Source organism: Uranotaenia lowii, chromosome 1 (genome assembly GCF_029784155.1).
Source record: "Uranotaenia lowii strain MFRU-FL chromosome 1, ASM2978415v1, whole genome shotgun sequence".
Classification (NCBI taxonomy): domain Eukaryota; kingdom Metazoa; phylum Arthropoda; class Insecta; order Diptera; family Culicidae; genus Uranotaenia; species Uranotaenia lowii.
Window position 1 is genome coordinate 126,284,901 of NC_073691.1, and position 5,147 is coordinate 126,290,047.

Below are 5,147 nucleotides of genomic sequence, written 5' to 3' on the forward strand. Positions count from 1 at the left end.
TTCTTATTTTCACCATATCTTTTTGTAAAAATTTAGCAACTCGCCGTCTTTGACATTTTCTGACAGCTTGTAACTTCAAGTTTCTATACTCCAAAAATTAGAACGATACTTGAACCCGTTGATGAACTAGAAGAATTTTCGTGGGAGTAAAAAAATTGCGATTTTTCTGAAGTTAGGGGAGACTTGATCCCCTATTGAGAAGACTTGATTTTTTATTCAGGAAGCCCTAATCCTTGTATAAAAATCAAACAAAACCCCAAGATAGAATGTTAATTGACTATTTTGGTCATGTATGTTCTCATTTCACAATTTATAGCAGACATAAGAAGAAAATTCTATAACTTTGTCTCAACGCTAGTAACATTGCATACTTAGAGGCGCTATTTTTTATAATTAAGAGAAATTTAATTATTTTTGCTCTTTTCTTCAGACAATTGTTTGATAAATATTAGTTTTTGGATAAATATTACTAATTTCGTAATCAGCAATCATAACGATCAATTCAGAAGAAGAATATGCCATTTGGAAGGGGGATCAATTGTACCCAACTCTAGGGGATCAATTGTACCCATAATCAACATTTTAGAAAACTTTTTCTGAAAAAAGTTGAGAGTTTTCCATTACTTTGAAAATATGGCATTATGAAGTTCATTTTACGCTCGAACGATTTATACATTGGAACAAATATTTTTTTCATGATTTTCCCATGGAAGCAACATTTTAAAGTGATGAAAAAAGATCTTCAAGTTACATTTTGTGAAATTTTTCAAACAAAGTTCAATTACTCAAACAATTATTTTGTTGAAAATTTTTAAGCTACAAGCATTGTTATTTTGCTCATTTTGGCACATTTTTCTAGAACATTTGATCTTTGTAAGACATTCCAGTTTCGAGATATAGCTAAGGAATCAAGTATCCCCAGGGATCAAGTATCCTCATTCTCCCCTACACTATCAATGCCTGAGGCTATTCTGGTGATGTCGGCGGTACTACGTTTTATGATTAACTTCTTGTTATACTGCTTTCTTCGTGGCATTCCTCACTCTTCAATTACTAATACGAATCATTTCCTGCCATTTTGCAACGAAAATTTTGAATTTTGATTGTTTTGTCAGAAAATTCATGTTGAAACTCAAAAGTCTGGAAATGTTTGGAAGAAATGACATAAGTTTGGAAGTCTGGAAACCTTAAAAATATGTCTGGCAAAAGTCCAAAAAGTCTGGAAGATCCAGAAAAAATCTGGAAGGTTGACATCACTGATTACAATACCAAAACGATCTGTTTTTGGGCCGAGTTGTTTTGTCATACTCCACACTATTTTGATTTTTTTTAATAAACAAATTTTGTTTGGCAATTTTGTTTGGCAATTTTGTTTACCCACTTTTTGATACGAAAATCTTTAAAGGTGGGGCTGGGAAAAAAGATGCAACAAATCTACAATAAGTTAAAATGGATAATTTTCCAATTAGTTGAAATATCTCAGTTATAAAACAATGTTTTTAACTCCTTGACATTTTTTTTTGTTTCGATTATAGTCGTTTTATCATCTTTATGGCATTCGCGACTTTATCAACGTTACAGTTGGCGGATCGTTATTGAGAAACTATCCGGTACAACTGTGTTCGATGTTTACTCTTGGGCTCGAACTCGCGGACATCGGCTCAGGAGACAACAGACTTGCCAACTGAGCTATATCACAAGCCCGTTGACATTTTATGATTTTTTAAGCGTTAAAGCTTTTCGTTCAGCAAAAGTTGTTTGTTATCATTAAACTAAACTTCGGTGAATTTTTCATTAAAAAAAGAGTTTTCAGGGGTTAAATCAAATTCGTTTATTTGAAGGTTGAGCTATTGAAGCTGTGAAACGCATTGTTCAAGGAAAACTAAAGCTAACGCCCGGTCTGTGCAATGCGATGGCCGAATGCTGGAATGCAAACGCCTCCAACTGACTCCTTTGAACTCCCAGCGTTCAGTGAATTTCAATCAGTTTTGCAATAATGCAGAACGCAGCATTGTCAGAGACAATTTGCCTATAAAATGGAATAAAAAACCAAATAAAATTCTTCCTGCTATCATTCCCATTCGTATTTTCCGTATCCGCTTATCATTGTCCATGACACGTTTTTTTCCTTCTATCTCCCAACTCCAACCGGAACTCGAATCGAGACTTTGTCCGGGTGCCGAGAAATGAGTGATTTTGTGTTTTCTCTATTGTTCATGCAAATTTATTTATCACTAAGTTACTGTGCTCGTGCAAGGCTATGTCTCGCTAGAGTTTCGTTTCCCATTTTCAATTTGTCTATATTTCATTTTCAAGGATGAAATTTGTGCGATAACGAGTTTAGGGGAAATATATTTTCGGAAAGCGATAAAACTTATGTCTGAGCGGGTGGTGAAACAGAAAGACAGACAAAGCAATGAGCCAAATTCACACTCTACTGGAAAAAAAATCTACAGAAACTCCGACAAATAGGGAAGTTGAAGGAATGATTCTCTGTCTGGAAAAATGTTTGCATTGGAAGTGTTTCTCTCGTGATGTGGACATGCGATAAGTGTATGCGGGATGTTACGAAATAAAGATGCATCAATTGTCGTCGATGGATTCAATTTGCGAAAGCAAAATTGAATTTGTTTGAAGAAACGAAACTAAAAACAAGCTTAACCCTTTAAGGCATACCAAAGGCCTCGTTGAAAAGGTCAAACACAGCTTCATCAGCATAATCAATGTGCTGAAGTTCGTTTTATTCAGCCCAAAATTTAGGTTCTTTTTGAAATTTTGAAATTCTATTACAGATTTGAACGGCCTTGTGGTGCTGCCGGTTTTTCGGCATCTATCTTCATTTCTCTCATCACCACAATTCATCTGACCTAATTGCTTTGTTTTTTTTTGACTTTGTTCGATACATGCCGGAACGCACGCCAGTTCTGCTACATATTTGTTTTATTTGCCTACTCAAGCAATCTAACAACCTTATGAAAAAAAAAAAAAATAGACCTGATCTCAGATTTGAACCGTGACCCTTCGAGATGCCAAACACGCTGCTACGAAGTCACGCCTAGATGCAGGGATGCCAGGTGTTGAAGATAAAAAATCTGGGCAATTTTGAAAAAAAGTCTGTGTGTGTCTGTGCATAAGGAAAATCACAAATTTGATACTAAACAAGAAATAAAGTTTGACAAATCGTGTAAGCGGAAGGCGGGGGGGGGGGAGGGGGGGGGGGGTGGTGTAGTGCTATGGTGATCGGGTTATTTTCGAGTTGATAACTATATAACAATCACTGTTTCCTACCACGTACCATGCCGATCTTATTTAAAAAAAAGTTTAATGAATGATTGGTCAAATACCAATGATATAAGCCAGATTTCAGTCTATTCTGCCACTTACGGATTAAATCCAATACATGAATATTGATTTTATCACTTAACTTTGAAAGTCTGTAAAATCTGGGCACTCTCAGCAAAAATCTGGGCAAAATCTGTGTCTGACCAATATCTGGACGAAGTGTGAAAAGTCTTGGTTTTACAGACAAATCTGGGCACCTGGCAACCCAGCCTAGATGTTGCCTCGCCAGCAGCTGAAATTCGAAGTGGTTATAAGCTTTCCTAGCGGCCAGCAGCGAAGACGCATGTTAATTATTACTCAGAAACATTACGAAATGGCATATAAATCAAACATCCGTTAAAATAATTAAAAAAAAATCAATTCCATGTTTATAACTTTCAAGCATAAAATTATACAAATTATTGAGTTTATCTAGATATTTCATTCATGAATTGCTTTCACTGACTTTCAATGTATGATAAATTTATGGTAAGTAAATACAGTTGAACGAAAAAATTTTAAAGTTAAAATATTTACTCTTTTAGAAAACAATCCTTTGCGAGTTAACTTCAAGTTGTTCTGAGTTGAAATTTTAATATAAATTATACATTTCAACAAATTACAGTTGCAAAAAATGATTTGTTGATTATTTATATGCCCTTTTGTGATGTTCGTTCACATTTCATATTCATTTATTTAACATGTAGTTTAAGGTAATTCAATTCCTTGTTTTGTTACTACACTTTGTGCTTCAAAGTTACAAAAAAGATCATACTTAAACTAATTGTTCTCTTTGTGTTTGTTTTATTTATTTACTTACTGGTCCCCCCCGTTGAAAAAGCTATAACACTCTCTTCGAAAGACTTTAAGATTATTGCAAATTTTTAAACTGTTCGGAAGACTATTCCAAACAGATATGCCCCTGACAAGTATTGTTCTACTGTAACTTTCAGTGTAATGACGAGGTATTTTAAAATGAAGAATGCGTGGGCTTCTCAAGCGAATAAATTTTTGGTGGACTTTCCGCGGTTATGACTTTATAGATGAATATAACAGTTCTTAGTTTATAGAAATTATCAAAAGGCGTACTCAAAATATGCGTTTGATGGTGACTAACTCCATGGTAACGAGAAAGATTAAAGGTAAATCGGATACAGCAATGTAAGGCAATTTTAAGTCGGTTCATTAGCATTAAAGGAGCACCAACTAACAAATCTGCCCCAAAAACGAAGTGTGGAAGTATAAGGGATTTTATCAACTTCATTTTGGTACTAACAGGTAAGAAATATGATGTCAATCTTAGCATGCGTAATGTTTTATAAATTTTTGAGCACTGGGCATTAACAAATGCAGTCCATTGCAAATTATTTTGAATTACAACTCCTTAATTAGAAGCTTTCTCTACGCACCCGATAGTATCGTTGCCTATTTTAAGCTGTGGTAAATTTGAAGTGTATTCATAAAATGGCAGACATTATTTGTATGTCCTTTTGTGATGTTTGTTCACATTTCATATTCATAAAAAGGCTATTTGAGAAACTTTTTGGAACTTCAAGTTCATTCGCTATTTCGAAGCTGCACTGCTGCCATCTGGAGTAGTACGATGATGCGTGAGCAACATTCTGGGTATACGATAAACTATAGAAGACTTTATGATCTTTTGAGTAAAATTTTCATAAATCCAAATGATTATGAAAAAAACACTCCTTTGAAGATTTAAGTTTATTTTTTCACTTAAATCATAATAAATTTGCCCGGTTGAAGAGTCAATTTTATGTGATCGATCCATTTTAAACTAGTCAGTCGGTGAGAAAAAACCAACATGT